Here is a 19,963-nt window from a genome sequence, read left to right as displayed (position 1 = left end):
TCTGAGAAGTAAATGCTAAAAAGGAGCAGCCAAAGGACCAATCTCTGTGGGACTACATTTGTGACTGGCTCTTTGTAGAGGTGGAAAACCCCAATTCTAACTTCCTGGGTCGTGTCTGTGAGCCAGGTTGCTATCCACCAAGTGACATATAGGTTTGTACCTAACCTCTGGAGTTTGTCAACAATGCCCAAGTGGGGTATTGCTTCAAATGCCTTGGCCAGGTCAAGGAAGACAATGTGAATGATTTTGCCCTCATCCATTGCTTTGGTGACCTTCTCAAGGAAGTCCACCAGGTTGAGTAAGCATGATCTGCTCTTGACAAAATCAAATTGGGTTGGGTCCAGTGTCTGGAGGTTTACTACATCTCTGTTGATCATCTCCATGATAATTATTTCCAATGCTTTACATAGAAGACTAGTGAGACTTATGGGTCTGTAGTTTCCAGGGTCTGTAGATGGCCCACCTTTGTGCAGAGGGATGACTGCTGCCTTTCTCCATTCATGAGGCACAAAGCCTGTTTGGAGGCTATAGTTAAATAGTAATTCCAGAGGCCCTGATAGGTCATGTTTCATGCTATTTAAAAGGCATCTTGGGATATTGTCTGTGTCCATTGATGCAGTGTTCTTGGTCTTAGAGAGGCCATTAAGGACCTGTTCCCTAGTGATAGTAGGGGAGTTATATTTGATCATATTTCCTGAGGGAAGGTTGAGGGGGAGAGGGGTAAAGTTGGAGCTGAATTCATCAGTCAGGAGGTTTGCTATGTCTTCTGGCTCAGTATAGGTGGCTGAATTTACAATGAGCTCTGCACACAACTGTGTATTGCCTTTGAGGTTACAGACATAGCTAAAGAATGCTTTGTGGTTATCCTTGACCTGGGGAGGTGAAACTTACCTCAAATCTGGCTTTTGTAGACTTTATTTGTTCTCTGGGTTGTTTGTTTAGTTTGATGAAAGTGCCTTTGTCCTGATGTGTGCTGCACCTCCTAATGTTTGCCATGATTTTCTTCCTTTAGTTATACAGCGTATTGATTTTGTGATTCCACCAGGGTAGCTAGTTTTTGAGTTAGTTCTACACTTCATCCTTGTGGGTACAGCTGCCTCTATGCAGCTATTAACATGCTTGTACATGTTTTTTGTAAACAGTTCTGCATAGCCAGCAGTGTGCTCAAGGTTTACGGGGGCTTGAAATTTTGCCAGGTTCGCACTTAGTAGCAGGAGGTTAGCCGTAGAACAGTCCCTGAATATTTCAGATTTAGCTGGGGGTCCAGGTTTTATTCTTACTTCAAAGGAGACCATTTTGTGGTCTGACCTTTCCAGGGAAGGCATTACAGTAGGGGGTGTGTAGCAGTCTCCCATACTAGTGAGGACCAGATCCATTATGGTTGCACACCTGGTTGGTGTATTGACTATCTGGTCCAGGGAGTTTGTGCTTACAAAATCCAGGAATCTCTGTGCATGTAAGTTTGGTGTCATATAGGATTCCCAGTTAATAGCGGGGTAATTACAGTCAACCATAAATATGGTATTGGGTTGGATGGTTAGTGTTTCCTAATAAGTTTAAATACATGGTATGGGTTTCCTGGGTCATGGAGGGAGACCTATAGCTTGCAAGGAAGTGTTACTGGATTCAAACATGGAGCAGCTCAAGTGCATTGTCTTGTTTGTCCAGCCTTGAAGTATATTTATTTTTGTTGTAAATAAAGACACCTCCAATTTAGTCCTTGCCTGTGAAGTAGCTGGCCTAAATGTGTGGATGGCATTATAACCTTGCACTGTTGGTGTGCTCTCTGTGGCTTTAAACCATGTTTCAGTGACCATACAGCTGTCAGCATTCTCTAGGGTAAAGAGTGCTTCAAGGGAGTGGAGCTTTTTGTTTAGACTCCTAGCATTAAGCAGTAACATGTTTAGATTTTCTTGGTTTTGATTTGCTATGTCGGACGTACTTTCAATTTAGCATTGCCTAAAAAAGACACTATGAGGAAAGACAATGTTTTAGCTAATATTTGAAAGCCTAGAGGGGAGAGGTGCAGACCAGCCCTGACAAAGCAGCATGGTCTGTTGGCCATCTCCTTCCATGCTGACAAATATTGCACTCCCTTAGAAGGACACCAGAAACTAAGCCAATTATTAAAGTAAATTTTTGTTTGTATTGTGGCATCATCCTTGGAGAAGGTAAAATGCTGCTCAACACTAAGCTCATTCCAGCCTGAGACACATATTCTGAGAGCTCCATGATGTCTCTCTTCATATAGTCTAGAGAGGTTCATCTCAGGTCATTTACTCCCACATGGACTATGACTGAGTCATATTGGTAATTGAGGTCCAATGACCTGAGTGCATGCATAATGTGGTGGATCCTAGCCCCTGATAAACAACTGACCATAACTTTTTCCTTACTCAGCCTGGTGAGAGGGACATCAGTGTGTCTCACAATGGAGTCTCCAATGACTAGACTGTTGGATTGTGTGGTGGCTTGCCTTATGGGCTTAGAGATAGAGGCTCCATGAGATGTAGCTCTATGTGTTGATCTGAATGTTGTTTTGAAGCAGTGCACTTGGGGCTGCTGAGGGTATTTGTTATGTGTACTTCATCTAGGAGGACTTTGTGGTTTAGGAAGGTTACACATAAGTGCCTCAGCATATGTGGGTCGATATGTCTGCTTTGAATTGTGCATGATGGGTGCAGCATGTATACTACTGACAACCTTATTGACATTAGGAGTACTTTTATGTGAGAACTTTGCCTCCAGTGGCATTGTGTAAATACATCTCTCACATATCATATCAGTTTGTTTGAGAATTAACTGGTTATCAGTAAACATGAGGCAATTTCTGCATTGCCTCAGGATGCCCATATCCACCAAGCCAGTAACAGAGACAGTAGGAAAGTTCATACCCATGGCAACAGACCCTTTTTTATTGATTAGACAGTTGGAGAGAGAATATCAATCACTGTCAGGAGAATCTGGATTGCAACTATGTGGACAGTGTTTGTCACTGCAAAGTAGTTGTCCTGTGTGCAACTAGGTATTGGAGAAATTTCAAATATGCTTTTACAGGAAAAATGTCACTCAAGGTTTCTGAGTCTGTATAGAAGACTGCCAAACACTTGAGAGGAAACTAGTATGTAGACCCTGAAAATTTAAGAATGAAGTATTTAGGCAGACGTTCTGAAGTTAGAAACAAATCAAACAGTATTTGCTGAAAACAAAGAATTAGCTTGTCAAGATTGATGAAAAGAGGAGAGTCACATGAATGGCTACTGCCTGGCTACTACTAATGCTGATCTCACCACAGCTTTACTCTGTTGGGATACAATGCTTCTTTGCTTCTCTCACCAAAAGCAAAATGTTAGCACCAATCCTAAGAAGAGAAGCAGGCCACAGCTTGTTTGGTGATCCACAGTCTTGTCCCAGATGATGCAAGAGTCTCTTAGCTTGTAGCCTTCTTCTGGTAGATGTCTTGAAGAGCAACCAGACCAATCAGGAATGTTAAGCACAGACACTCACTCTCCAACCAGAAACAGTCATGAATCAATGCACTCTGCTCCTTCTCTCATCAGGACCAGAATATAAACATAGATTCCAGGCTGTCACCTATAAAGCAGTTATTAGGCTTTCTGGTGATCATCAATCTCCAGAAAATAATGTCTCTGTACTCCTTCTCTCACCAGGAGAAAACAGAAGCACTAATCCCAAGATGACTACTGAGAGGCAGAATGTGGGTTCTCTAATAACTGGTGGTCTTGCAATGGATGTATAAAGGTAAGAGGAAAAATGGTTTATACTAAACACTGCAGTTTGCACTGAGCAGTTAGATATGAAAGTGAGTAACTTAAGTTTTAGCTGTCTAAGTGGAGAGCCACTATTTTTTAAAATAGCAAGATAGATTGAAAGGGGGTGGGCACTTTTGTATTCTGGTACTATGGAATACAGTGGGTTGGCCAATAAATTTAAATAGTTGAAGGGGAATGATTTCACAAAATTATAATTTTGTGCTTACTCATGCCAGCTAGTGAAAGGAGACAGGGACGGAGATATATCATCAAATTAACATAAGGGGCAGGCAAATAGAAGCACAGTAGTGTTTAAGAATGCAACAGTAACAGGGTGGGAGAGTGGGAAAAATGCTGTCTGACTCACAAGAGACAGAGCTGTGGTTTCTTTTCAAGTTTTAATATGTAATTAAAAGCAGAATACAAGGAAAATACAGTGTAAAGAAAACACATCACAGTATACAAAATAGAAAAGGCAATAAAGTAATACAAAGTACAAGAAATCAAAAGCAAACTAACTTTTCCCCCTCACAGCAATCTGTGGCACAGTCTGGGTAAGCTTTTTCCAGTAAAACTTTGAAATGTTTTATTTTACCCCTTAAATACAAAGTTTAGTTCCTAGCTCCATCCTCTCAGTTCACCGATGATTAACCTTAATTGGTGTCTATAATATCTAATTGAAGAGGCATTAAAGTGAATGCCTCTTCATCAACCCTTAAAGAGCAAAGTGGCAGTTATGTGAATAGCCAAATCAGTGATTTTTTTTCCCTAGGAAAAAAAATTGCTTGGTTATAAGCATGTATTTCCCCTTTCTCCAATATAGTGCGATCTCAGAGTTGGCATATTTAGTTATGGGGTTGTGTTCTTAGTGATGTTTCATTTCTGGCCGGATCAGCAATTTTTTTTCCCCTAGGAAAATAATCGCTGATTTGGCCATTTTGCGTAATTGGCAGTTTGCTCTTTAGGGGTCGATGAAGAGGCATTCACTGTAATAACTCTTTGATTAAATAATACAGACCCCCTTAATTGACATGTTCTAACTTCTGTGTGACTCCTTAACTGACCTGTTCTAATTTCTGTCTGACTCACAAGAGACAGATCTGTGGTCTCATTTCAAGTTTTAATATGCAATTAAAAGATGATACAAATAAAACACAGTGTAAAGAAACAAATCACAGTTGTTTCTCATGCCTACACATCCATTTCATAAAAACCTCCCAACCTCTTGCCTCTCACATGGCCTGCTGATGTCATATACTATAACTTCACCTGCACTTCTGTATAAACCAGACTTGAGCTGTGGTACTTGCATTAAGTATTGTGTTCTGTTGTCTGTGTAGTTTATTTTATTTATTTTTATTTATTTAACATTTGTTAACCAGGAAAGTCTGTGTGTATCCTACAGTTACTTCCTCAATTACATAGATTGCCAGTATTTTGATACTTGCTCAGGGCTACACATTCATTTTATACAGAGCTCCCAACCTCTTGTCACCCACATGGCCTGCTGATGTTATCTACTATAAGTTCAGCTGCACTCTTGTATACATCAGAGTTGTGCCGTAGCGCTTGTGTAATATACTGTGTTCTGGAATCCATGTACTTAGATTTACTAGGGGTTATGTTCTCACTGCAGTCAACTGTGCCTGTGTGAGCTGTTGCTTGACATTACAGAGAGCATGTTGCACCAGCATATGGGACACTGATATCTTCTCCTCAACAGACACTGCTAATGTCATCAGCTATAAAGTGTTGTTTGGTGCACTCCAAGTTGAACTTGAGCAGTGGTGCTTCTGTAAATTACTGTGCTCTGTAGCCTGTGTACCTAGATAGGTGGGGGTGCTGTTCTCACTGCAATCAACTGTATGTGTGTGTGTGTGTGTGTGTGTGTGTGTGTGTGTGTGTGTGTGTGTGTGTGTGTGTGCGCGCGCGTGTGTGTGTGTGTGTGTGTGTGTGTGTGTGTGTGTGTGTGTGTGTGTGAGCTGTTGCTTGATATTACAGAGAGTGTTTTACACCAGCATGTGGGGCACTGTTATCTTCTCCTCAACAGACATTGATGATGTCATCAGCTATAAAGTGTTGTCTGACACACTCAAAGTCAAACCTGAGCTGCAGTGCTTGCTGCTTGACATTGCAGAGAGCATTTTACACCAGCATGTAACTGTTATCTTCTCCTCAACAGACACTGATGATGTCATCAGCTATAAAGTGTTGTCTGACACACTCAAAGTCAGACTTGAGCTGTGGTGTTTGTGTAAAGTACTGTGTTCTGTAGTCTGTGTACTTAAAAAGAGGTTTTATTCTCACTGCAGTTAACTGTGTGTGTGTGAGAGCTGTTTTTGGATATTACAGAGATCTTTTTACACCAGCATGTGGGACACTGTTATCGTCTCCTCAACAGACATTGCTGATGTCATCATCTATATCACATTTTTGGATATGAAGTCCTCCCACCGCGGCAGAGTCAGGAAGAAGTCACTTCATCCTATACAATAAAGTTTACAGTGACATGGCTTTCAATCTATCAACATACATCATGCCATGGTGTGTAGGCCCTGTGTTATCTTGTTGAGAAAGCCCTGTGGTCTCTCCAGCTATTACATGTGGCTGGAGCAGTACATGTAAAAAAGAGCATTATACTCTATTAGTGCTGTAATGATGTTTGACTACAGTGCTGTCATACAATTCTAAGATATCAATATGATGGCATAACTTAGGATGTGCATAACATAGGCTTTCAATAGCAGTGTGGACAGTTGATGGTCAAAGTTCATATTGCTATCCAAATGTGCCCCCAGTGCTTGCATCATTGGGTTTCTGCATAGTAGGACTGTTGTCAATGCTCTGATTAATATGAAACTCCACTTTTCAGAGAGACAAAATGACAAACACACATTCCTGCATTTATTTGTAAACCATATGCCTTTGTCACCATTCAGTTGTGTGTGTTGCTCCTCCTGTACTATGCCATCACAACTGGGGACTCAGTGGTTGCACACAATATGCAAGAATCAGCAACCTTGGTAAGGCAAAGGCCATATACTTTAGCCTGAACAATTGAGAAATACAATTCAAACAGTAAAGGGCCATGCACAGATCCCTGGGATTTGTCAATGGTAACAGCTGTACTGGTACAGGTTGATTCACCATCTTTCACATGATGTGTTCTGTCAGTGAGGCAGTTGTTTACCCATCAACTGACATAAGGTTTAATCCCCTGCATGTTTTTTTTCTCAGTGATGCCTGTGTGTGTGTGATTGTGTCAGCCCCCTAGGCCAGATCACAATAGGCAGTAAGTACTGTCTTACCCTCATCCAGGCCTATCACATGGAATCAGTGTGCTATGACAACATCACAGATCACCTGTGGCATAACCTACCACATACAACTTCCTGATATGGTTGAATACACAGCTCAACATGCCCTCCATTTGGCCTATGTTCTCATACAAGGGTGTACATCAATATGTATTCACCTGAGTTGGAAGGACAGCACCTGATGCATGCATGTATAAAGACATCCTGACTCTCCTTGACTGTGAGGTAGACCAATATGTCATCATGGACCTCCTCCCTCTACATGTACACTAATAATATTCCAGGTGTGTGCAGCAGATCTGTGTGAGTTGTTACTGCTACATCAGAGCCATTACATCTGATAGATGTCCTCAAAAAGGTCATCAAGGGCATGCATGATGACAACAGTATCATGTGTAACTTGGACAGGTCAAGGCACATGACAAAAAGTCGAACTGAAGTATTCAATCAAGACTGTCATATGTGGCCATAAACAGCTATATCACCAAATGGGTAGACAGTGTATGACATACGTGGCATCTTTCTATGTTAAAATGTGTGATGTGACATATATCTCAGGTCCAGTGAGCAGGGGTGTCTGCTAGGTCCTTTCCTGCCCATTAGTTCAGTGATAGACATCATAGATGACATGACATACACATGTAGTGTCCAAACAACTGCCTGAAGAACTACAGCTTGTGTGTAATCATTGACTCCAACTGTGATATTAGTATAATACAGACGGTATCAACAGATACCATAGATTTCTGCCACAGGCATGACAACACATGCATTGATGAGACACATGGAGGGATTTGTTGAATCAGGAAACAGGTACACCACCCACGTATAATGTAGGACATCACATCCTATAATCATACCTATAGGTATGTGACCTGTATCCTTGGGTAGAGGGTAAGTGGTACATCTACCAGCATGTGGTCACAATGCTGACTATTCCTTTGAGTATGTGAAGGACATGCACACCAGAGGCCATAATAACTTCACAGTTCTCAGACTTCATTATACCAGCAATTGTATGCAATGCACCCTTCTTCATGTACCTCCTTACACAATTCCAGTGATGAGTAGCCAAAGTGCACCACCTTTGTCACTGTGCACTGTTACACAGCTTATTGGCCATACCTAGGTATTCTTTCTGGGGAGTATACATGGCTGCCTGATGGTGCAGAACAACAATAGGTTTATAGATGTTTACTAGGTTAACGACAACAGGGCACTTTTTAAGCCTAGCCATGCAACCCAAATCTCTGACAATTTCTGATACCCTAGATAAATGTAAGCAGGGGATTGGGAGATGAAACAGTTACAAACAGGAGCCTGAGAGATGAACCATTTACAGGTTGCCTGTGTTCATTAGAGACATAGATGCCAAATCAGGGATGAATTTCCTGTTCCCCATCGAACTGTCCAGGTTGCATTTGAATTGGGGTAGTGAGGAACTGATTCACATGGATGGTGAAGACAGGATAATCTCTGGGATACAAACCTGCCTCTCCAGCAGGTCCTATTTATATCACAGGCAAGGTTTAAGTCTTTATAATGGGTAATTCTGGTGTTGTTTGTTTTAGGGATATGCAGGAGGTCCAGCAGAATGGGGTCTGACAACCCCCTTTATGCCAAGCATAAATCTCCATTCAAAAGCCTAAAGGAGACAGAATACAGGGATAGGGCCTTGAGGCAGTTTGCATAGGTTCATAGGTTCATAGGTGTGTACTAGGCTAAAGGCCCTGGGGTCTTTACAAGCCTAGCCATAGGATTACCCTGGCAACATGCCACCCAACCTTAGTTCCCAGTGCCTCTGTCGAGTAGAGCCACTGGAGCTATCTTCGGGGAGAATTTTCTGTTAACCATCCACTCATCAAGATTTCTCTTGAAGAGGGTCAGTGAGGTGCTCTGCTTGACATGTATGGGAAGTTTATTCTATAGCATGGGCAGTCTCTGGGTTATGATCCTGTCCCTCCAGTATGTTCTGTTGATTGTGGTAATGATGTTGAGGTCTCTGGAGTGTGTGGTGTGGAAAGATTGGGATTTCTTTAGATGTAGCATTTCTAACAGAGCTGGGTCAGACATGGCTTTAAGTCAAGCAGAGATCTCCTCTAAGTAGGCGATATGAGACAGACAGTAGTTGGAGTTTTTTTGAGTCTGTCCATATAGGACAAGTGTTTAAGGCCTAGGATCCTCTTTGCGAGGTACTTGTGTGGCCTCTCCAGTTGTTGCAGGTGGCTAGTGAGGTACATGCCAAATGGGGCATTGTACTCGATGATTGGCCTAATGAGGGAAGAGTAGAGGGAGACAATGACCTCTTTCTTCTTGGATGCAAAACCTTTAGTAATGAGGTGTGCCACCTAAAAGGACTTTCTGACCACAGTGGCAATGTGGTGATCAAAAGAGAGGTTACTGTCAACTTGTGTTCCCAGATCTCTTATAATGCCTTCTGTGTTCAGTGGACTACCATCATGTGGGGATGATGACACATTTTGTGACATTGAGCTTAAGGCCATGGTTCTAACACCAGTCATTGGTCTCAGTGAGGACATTGTGTAGGATGTCAACATCACTTGGGGAGTTAATAATAGCTCCCAACCTGCAATCATCTGTGAACTTTGTCAGCCAAAGTCCCTTCGTGTTGGCCTGGACTTCAGAGAAGTAGATACCAAACAGGAGAGGACCCAGGACTGAACCCTGTGGGACTCCACTCATGACTAGTCACCAGTCTGACTTGGAGTCAGCTACTTTTACACTGTGGGTTCTATCTGTGAGCCAGTTTGCAACCCATCTGGTGATATAGGGGTTAATGCCTAGCTTAGTGAGTTTTCTATGATTCCTGAGTGGGGAATGGTATCAAAGGCCTTTGCCAGATCAAGGTAGCCTGCATGAACCACCTTGCCTTCATCCACAGCTCTGGTGACTGACTCAAAGAAGTCGACCAAGTTGAGCAGGCATGATCTATCCTTCACAAAACCAAATTGTGTGGGATCCAGAGTTTGGAGATTCCATATATCCTTGTTTATTAGGTCCATGATGATGCGTTCCATAGTTTTGCATATCACACTCATCAGGCTAATGGGGCAATAGTTCCCAGGGTCTGTAGTCACTCCTCCTTTGTGGACAGGGATGACTGTAGCAGTGCACCATTTGGTAGGGACAAAGCCTGAGGTGAGGGTGTGATTGAACAGGGCACACAGATGAGGTGCCAGTTCACTTTGTAGTTCATGCAGAACACAGCCAGTGATCTTGTCAGGTCCCATAGAAGCTGTATTCTTGGCCTTTGACAGTGCTTTTTTAACCTGTGCAGCAGTGATACTGGGTGCCTGGCAATCTGCTGGTATCGTGATTTGTCCTTTAGGGGGGAGAAGTAAAGTTGGCACTAAATCTGTTGGCTAGTGTATCACCAATATCTGTTGGCTTGGTATAGGATGTACCATTGTGCAGTAGCTCAGAGCAAATCTGGGTATTGCCATGGTGATTCTTTACATAACTATAGAAGGCATTGTGATTGTCTTTACTATCTGCTGCAATTCTGTTTTCATAGCTAGCTTTAGAGGATTTGATGAGAGATCTCAACTTTTTGTTGAGGCTGATAAGGGAGTTTTTCCAGTCTTGGGAGTTCACCTTATTCCACATCAGTTTCCTCCTTCTGTTGTAGAGTTTGTTTATGGCAGGGGACCACCAGATTGGCTTCCTTTTTTTGGAGAGCATCTTGGTTCTATTGGGTATGGCGAGATCCATGCATTTGTGTACATGTTCATACAGTGCATTGGTGTATGATTCAGTGGTCATGCAACTATTCTCCATTTGTCTGGGTGCCGTGACATTAGCCACCTCTGTTTTTAGGAGCCCAAAGTTAGCTTTGGAGAAGTTTGTCATAGTGGTTACCTTTGCGGGGGGGGGGGGGTCCAAGGTGATTAGTTTCTGGTCAGATGTAGCCAGAGAGGAGCTGACTATTGGTGTAGAGCAATGGTTGTCCATGTTAGTAATGACCAGGTCTAGGAAGTTGCTACCTCTAGTAGGGGTAATAACGAGCTGGTCCAGGGCATTGGAATTAATGAACTCCAGGAAACAGACAAGTATACTGGTACATGAGTAGTTTTCCCAGTTAATGGAGAGGTAGTTGAAGTCGCCGCCTTGTATGACAGTGTTAAGTTGGACCCTAATATTCTCCAGGGTGCTTAGGAATGTGGAGTGTGAGTATTGGGACATGGTTTGGGACCTATAGCAGGCTATGACCTGAATCGCTGTCTTACCCAATGTTAGCTGCACCTGAAGTATCTCTGATGCATTATGTTGGGCTACCAGTCTGGAGGTGTGCATATCCTTTATGAATATGGAAACACCACTGCCTTTGGAGCTTTGATCCAAGTTCTAGGGCCAAAAGGTGTGGAATGAGTTATAGCCTGGCAGTGTAGGGTTGCTTTCTGCTGCCTTGAACTAGGTCTCTGTTACAGGACAAATGTCGATGTTCTCCATTTTCAGGAGTGCTTCAAGCAAGTGCATTTTGATATTTAGACTTCTAGCATTTAGGACATTTTATTTATGTCCTGTATTCTTTTAGTGAGGAACTTCTGTGGACATTCCAATTGTTGGATATGTCTGGTTAGGTGCATACCAAAGGGTACATTGTACTCAATGATAGGTCTGATGAATGCAGACCACAGTGGAACAATGACTGCCTTGGACCTAAAAGCCATACCTTTGTTTATAAGTTGTACAATATAGAATGATTTCCTCACTACTGTAGACATGTGATGGTCAAAGGCTAGACTGCAGTCTATATGTGTCCATAACTACTGGGTTAACTCTAAGGGGTGTGTTGTCAATATCATAGCTGCCAGGGGTGGATGATTTCCTAACAGATACTATTATGCATTTCTTGTCATTTAGTTTTAGTCCATGGCTATGACACCAGTTGTTTGTCTGTGTCAGCCCTTCCTGGAGAACATTTGTGTTAGTGTGGAATTCAGTGACAGCTCCTAATTTGCAATCATCTGCAAATGTAGTCAGCCAGAGACCATTGACATTGGCCTTGACTTCAGAGAAGTAAGTGCCAAAAAGGAGATGTCCAAGGATAGATCCCTGAAGGACTCCACTTATGACTGACCACTTTGTAGAGGTGGACTCCCCAATTCTAACTTCATAGGTCCTATCTGTGAGGCAGTTGGCTATGTACTGGGTGATATATGGGCTTGTACCTAACCTTGTGAGTTTGTTAACAATGCCCAAGTAGGGTATTGTGTCAAATGCCTTGGCTAGGCGAAGGTAGGCAGTGCAAACCATTTTGCCCTCATCCATCGCCTTGGTGACCTTCTCAAAGAAGTCCACCAGGTTGAGTAGGCATGCCCTGCCCTTGACAAAACCAAACTGGGTTGGGTCCAGAGTCTAGAGGTTTACTATATCACTATTGATCATTTCCATGATAATTCTTTCCATGGCTTTACATATAAGACTAGTGAGACTTATAGGTCTGTAGTTTCCAGGGTCTGCTGATGGGCCACCTTTGTGCAGATGGATGACTGTTGCTGTTCTCCATTTATGAGGTATGAAGCCTGTTTGGAGGCCACAGTTAAATAGCAATTCCAGATGGCCTGATAGGTCATGTTTCATGCTATTTAGATGGCATCCTGGGATATTTTCTGTGCCCATTGATGCAGTGTTCTTGGCATTAGACAGTTATTACACCAGATTTATGTGTGCTACCTCTTCAGCTTATGCACACACTTTATACATAGGTGTCTGACAACATTAATGGCATGTATATCATTCATGACAGTGTGGATTGTGCCATAGATATATGTCATGCGCATGAGGCAAGTAGCCTGTATTGACCATACTTCCACATACAGGTATAGCAGTGTCCCTCCTAACACCTCAGTAGACATTACAGTACCAGGACTGTGCACGTGGTTACCCTCACAGATTGTGGATGTATCATAATAGTTGTCAAGTGTGTGTGTGTGTGTGTAGGCTTACCTGTTTTCACTCCACATCAGATATGTTACGTCAGAGGCATAGGATTAGTCGTGGTATTATTCTGATATTGTCCATGATTGTGGCTGGTTCTTGTAATGTTTGCCATGACCCTTTACCTGTGGCCACCTTGCTGGAGTCCTCTGTTGAGAGTACACTCATATTCAGGTAAATAATTTTTCACATCTTCCCAATATGCACCCTACCCCAACTGTATGTCAGATCCCTGATAGATGTCCTCTGCATTATTTATGTAAGGATGCTTATCTCACACAGATGTCTTCCCCCATTGTTATGACACTTTGTTTGTATGACAGTCATGGAAACTACATTTTCACTACACAGTTTGTACTGTACCATATAGATACGTGCTTGGTGTTGCTGCTACAACCATCTTCCATTGACATGCCCTCCTATGCTGTATATGCAGAAGTTTCACCTGTGCTCTTTCCCTGTGTTCATTCCTGCAATTCATCTGTGTGTCCATATTCAATACACATACTTCCCCCGGGTGATCATTTTACATGGCAGTCCCATGTCCTGTTACCAATCATTAACACAGCTTCAGTACAGAATGCCAGGAATGGGATATCAAAATACTCTGCACTGTAGGTAAACACTGTCCTGTTCTGTGTTTGGACCATATACTTCACATTCATACCTCTCAATTGTCCAGATATTCCCAGGATGTCCAAATGTTTTCCTTAACAAATATGTGGCTTCCTGCCATATCACTGGGATCATCTCTGTATTACATGCATTTTAGTGCATACCTCTCAATTGTCCTGATCTGTGCAGAATGTCCAGTTTTTGTCTCATATTTGTGATCTTTTCCTCATAACATTTTTTTCTTGGCAAATCATTGGTATGCCATTGCAGCATGCAATCAGAAACTGATAACTGACATTTTAGTTTCAAACTTTATGCTCTTCAGAAAGTTCATACTAATGTACAACCTATGTATTCTATCAACTTCCTAAGTTTGTCAGTGCAGTATTAAAAACCTATCCCTATTTCTGGCCCCTTTTCCCCCATTATTATGTCTTTGTCCACATTTGTCACTCTAAGAGGTTATGAGTGTTACATTCTACCACATTTCTATGTGACATCCATGCCAAGTATGTCCCTACTACTGGTTATTTGTCCTCTCATTTAGTTGGCCTTTGTGCAGATGGGCCTTTGTGCAGATGTGTTGCACTAACACAGTTACAGTTATTTGTAAACCCCCTAGTAATCATTGTGGCATTGCATGCAAATTCCCGCACTGTAGGTGCTCTTCCTTACATGGAATTGCTACCTGCATTCGTTTACAAGGTTTTGCTATATGTAAGGCCCTGGTAATCATTGTGGCATTCTGCATATGTCTGCACACCGTAGATGCTCTCCTTTACATGGAATTGCTATTTGTGTTAATTTATGAGGCTTCGTGGCCAGCAACACTGTTGTGAGCTGAGAAACATAGCTTAGGAGCACTGCACCTGATTAATATCCATTGCACACTGCTACATGCTGCTTACCATCTTGCAAACACATAAACTCCATGTAGGCTCTGTGCAAAGCCTACATGGAGTTTATTGAATCCCAGGGAATGTCTAAACAGTAGACAGGCCAAATCATTGTAGTGTCTGCCTCACTTAAAACTAGTTTCAGGCTATTAATCATTAGTCAAATATAGTTTGTTTTTGCTTGATCACAGTACTTTCAAGTACTTTCACAAGGTTCTGAAATGAGTTAGACTGAGGGCAAAAAAATACACTGAATATTTCTCATAATATGAATTTTGGTGGATTCTGCATAGCATCTTACCTGAGCATAACTCTTTTGGAATCCAGGAACTTGACATTATTTGCCATGATACCAGACTGATTATTTCTAAAAATGTATGCTGCATGTCTTCAGTGGAACTCTACTTTCATAGACTTGGCTACAGCATGTAGTCAAACAAGTCTGATGGAAACTGGAGGCATACCTCTCAATTTCTGCAGAATGTCAAGATTTTTGCCTCATATTTTAGTCTCTTCCTCATAAAATATGTTTTTATGACAAATCACTAAGAACTGAAGTCACTAAATAATGACTTATATTTGAGTTTCAGACTTCATATTCTTCAGAAAATACATACTAACACAAATCCTACTGTTCTTATGACACTTTATAACAGCAGTATTTAAAATATATCCCTATTTTGGGGATATTGTCCCCCCACTATTTTAGGTTTTTTGCAGATTTCTTGTGTTGAGTTTGAAAGGTATGGTTGCAGGAAATTGCATACATTCATTTTAAAATCCTATAATAATCAAACAAAAATAAATAAAACTTAAAGACAGGCTATTTCAAAGCATAATACCCTTCAGGATGGGCATTAATGGCAATATTTGACCTTCCAGAGGTAATGAAGCCCCCCACCTTGTGCCTCAGGGCTTAAACTGTCTCTAGGTGGTCTGGCGCTGCTCAGCATTAACCACCCTTTCAGGTATTATTACTTGCTTAAAGTTAGGAGTAGAACAGCTTTTGAATGAGCTTGCAAAACAAGGGATCTTTCTATCTATCCAATGCATGTCATCTTAGCCTAGGATGCAACTCAGTAACAAGTTGTGAGGGAGGTTTGGAATATACGGAATATCATTGATCTCCTTTCGTACTGAATGAAACATTATTATCCATGTCACTGAATTGATATTAAACTGCAAAATTAAGTGGTAAGGTAGAACATTATTAAAATACTCTAGCATACAGTTTTCATTTTCCTTTTCAATTATGAAAACCCAATATCATGTTTGGAGCTTTTGCAAAATTCAAAACATTTTAAGTAAGACAAAATCTTCTGTCTTGCTAAGCTTCTAAAACTATTTAAAAGAATAGTTTGAAATTAAAGCAAGGGCACATAACTCCCCCTAATTTATATTGTATCAATGGTTCTGCCAAAGAAATCCATATCCTACACTTCTTGAAACACTTGTCCGTCACTCGTTAATTATTTGGCATTCCTAGCCAACATATGCTTGTTTCATAATGATTTTTTTGAAAGGGGCACAGTTTTATCCTAACCACAGTGATTGTCTTTTTATCATAGTACTTCTTGTCACATTTTGGCTTATTCTGGCTGTGTCTTTAATTATTATTTTATTCTCCGAGCCACAGACTGCCAACTGCCTTCCTGTAACTGGAATTACACCTGCAGAAGGAGGGCTGTTTTACGTGCAAGTTGAGCATAGCTTGAAATTTCACTATAAACTGTAACGTGAAACCCCCAGGGAAATGATTTAATTGCTGTTCCCTTCCAGCTTTACCTCTGTGCTCACTCTTCCACTGGCTCTCTCCAACATCTGAATCAGCAAAACAGCTGAAGATTGTTTTGCCAGGTGCATTTTAAATTTGAACTTGTTAGAATCCAGTCTGCCTCCTTCTAAAACTGTACAAAACATGTGTGAAAGCCATTACTTGAATTCTGATTCAAAGGGGACAGCAATCAAGTAAACTAGAACTGTTTGCATTGGCAGCGCATTGTTCTGGAATAATTATTACATTTAATATGAGAAACAAAAGTACATGCTCAGCAAAGAGATCACGCTTTACTACAAGAGTAATTATGTTGTAGTTACTATTATTATTGAATTCACATTGCAAGAAACAAATGTTACTACCTGTAACGGCTGCTTGCAACTCAGGATATTTATTATATAGTTCCCAAGAGTAAATGCTCGTCTTTTTTTTTAGTCTCCTTTTTTCCCTCAATAAGTATGGCTTGCAGCAAGCCATAAACACTATTATACTTGAAATTCATCATATTACACCCACACAGTAGGGATCATTGCTGACTTCATCATTAAGTTTTCCTATAACTGAGCCTCCAGCTTTCAGCAGCTGGTTCTAAGATTTGTGCATGCAGCAAATTTTATTGAATTTAATGAATCATTCATAGCTGGAAAGCAAGAAAACAGTTGCAGACTGTTGCAAACATCATGAAATGTAGAAATGGACTGATTAATGCCTCACTGGTGGTGGCTAAAATAAATTCAGTTACACAATAGCAAAACAAACTCTGATAAGTGCATTTTAGATGCAATGAACTACTGGATGCAGAGTAGGTACCAAAGTTTAAAGCTGTCAGAAAAGGTCACAAAACATCAAACCTGCAGTAATTCAGGCTTGCTAACAATGATAATTTCCTCTTCTGATATGAACCTAGTCAATGTTGTGCAAGTGAAGGAAAAGGATGGATTGTTCTGAAAAACAGACATCCACAAGTTCTAACACTGCATCAAACTTGAGAATGATTATTGTGTCTTGATGCAAAATTGAAAGTCCTGGTACCTGTAACTTCCTGCCAATAACTCAGTAGACATTGTTCTAAGAACATGATGCATAATCCTGTTGCTGTCCCCAGCTGTTTGTCACGTAGTGTACTGAATGTGAATGCACTAAGTTTAGTAAGTACAAGCATCAGATAAGAGGGTCCACAACAGGGACAGAATAGAGTTAGCCTTTGTACTGGACCTGTGCAGCTCTACAGTGTCCACTGTGAGACAAAGATTTTTAATTGGATGAAGAGGCAATGCTCTTTACACCTATCTGTTGAGTTGTGAAGGCTTGGATGCCATAACTGTGGAGTATGAGGAAGCTTTACTCACTGACAGAATAGTGATTCGAACGCAAAAATGATGCCCAGAGGACCCACCAAAGTGGAGTCATTAGCTTAGAAATGAGCCTTTTGCAATGTAAGCACTGAATGCCAATACAATTTATGTCAGGTCACGACCACCCAGAAACCTATAGGACAATATCATGGAAAACGGTTATCACTCAGAAACATGGGACAATATCATGGAAAAGAGTCCTATGCTTATATTTACTTAGAATGAAGAAAGGCATACTGCAATGATTTAGTGAGCTTCAAGAGGTATTATCCTATACAACAGAGCTACACTTTTGCCAATACAAAAAAACATTCCCATAACTATCTGCAGCTAAATATTGATATGTTTGCATGGTTCAGAACACTACCCCGGTTGCAGAGATGTTGGAATTTGGAGGAAGAGAAATGTTTGAAGTGTGGAGAGAGGGAGACAGGAAACCTTCATATGTTTTGGGATTGTCAGGCAATCAAGCACATATAGAATTGCTGTATAGAGGAATGCTAGAGGTTTATACTCTTGGGCCTGTGTGGAGAGGAAAATGAGTGTGGACAGCAAGAGAAAGTGAAATGTCTTTAATTGGGAGGATGGGCAAAAAGCCTTATGGCTAAAGATTGGAAAAGGTACATAAGTTGGAGGGATGAGTTGGTGAAGGTCAATTATTTGAAAATGTGTAGTTGTTTACTTGCTGTTCAGGGGCTAAGAAAAGCAGATATAAACTGAGGAAGGAATGAGGATTGTCTTGGATAGGTACAATGAGTAATACATTTAATAAGTGGTTTACTTTAGGCTTAGAGAGGTACAGTAAGTGTCACATTTTCTGTTTCCTGTTACTCTGAAACATATGCAATGTCAAGGGCTAGTAGTCTCTCCGCAAAGAAAGTAAAGGTTGACTCTATATATACATATACATACATACATATAGGTTCATAGGCTAATAACCACTAGGTCCCTTACAAGCCTAGCCACGAACTCCAAATCATTTGAGTCCCAAGTACCATGGGCACCTATACGGGGAAGGGTGGCACTTTAGTGGAGATGTTATTTGAAATAACACTTTTTTTTCTCTTTCCATAAGGGACATGGGGGCCAGACCAGGGATAAATGTATGATTTCCCACCCATTTGTCAAGGTTTCTTTTGAATAGGGTAAGGGATGAACTCTGTATGACATGGATGGGGAGCCTATTCCATAATGAGGAGATTCTTTGGGACACATATCTGTCTCTAGAGCACATTCTGTTTATGTCACAAGTGAAGTTCAGATCCCAGGATCTAGTGTTTCTGGTGCTGTTTTTTTATGCATGTGCAACAGGTCCATCAGAGCTGGGTCTGAGGAAGCTCTGTAAGTCGGCAAAAATCCCCCTCACAGCAGCCTGTAGGAGACTGAACGTGATCAGTATAGGACAGGCTATTCATGCCCTGAAATTCTGCTGGTGAGAAGCCTTTGTGGGTGTTCTAACTGTTGCAAGTGTCTGGTTAGATACATGCCAAAGGGGGCATTGTGTTCAATGATGGGTCTGATAAGGGTAGAGTGGTACTACAACTTCCTTAGACCTGGATGCCATACACTTACCTAAAATTTGGGCAACATAGAATGATTTTCCTATTATCTTAGCTACTTGTTGGACAAAGGCCAGAGTTCTGTTTACATACAGTCCCAGATCCTTTATTACTCAGTTGACTCTTAGGGGCATTTTATTGATGGAGTAATTAACTTAGATTGAGTTTCTCAAAGGGCATTATTAATGCATTTTTTGGCATTGAGCTTTATGCCATGGCTTTGGCACCAGTCATTTGTCTGTGCTAAACCCACTTGAAAGGTATTGGCATTTTTGGGTGGACTCTGTAATAACTCCCAATTTACAGTCACCTGCGAACTTGGTGAGCAAAAGGGCTTGAACGTTAATCTTGACATCTGAGAAGCAGATGCCAAACAGGCATCGGACAAGCATAGAGCCCTGGGATGCTCTACTGATGTCTTGGTGGAGATGGTCTCACCAATCCTGACTTCCTGAGCCCTGTCTGTGAGCCAGCTGGCAATCCAGTCAATTATGTAAGAATTCACACCTAGCTCAGAGAGCTTGTAAACAAGTGTGGAGTATTGTATCCTATGTTTTAGCCAGGTCAAGATACACAGTGTGCACTGTTTTATCCTCGTTCATTGCCTTGTTGACCCTCTCAAAGAAGTCTACCAGGTTAAGTTGGCATGACCTTCCCTTAACAATTTCAAATCTAAATTGGGATAGATCCATTCTCTGTAGGTTTCCAGT

Source organism: Protopterus annectens, chromosome 7.part0 (assembly GCF_019279795.1).
Source record: "Protopterus annectens isolate FY-2018-M chromosome 7.part0, PAN1.0, whole genome shotgun sequence".
NCBI lineage: Eukaryota > Metazoa > Chordata > Ceratodontiformes > Protopteridae > Protopterus > Protopterus annectens.
The sequence above is the reverse complement of the archived record's forward strand: the minus strand, read 5'-3'. Positions refer to the sequence as shown.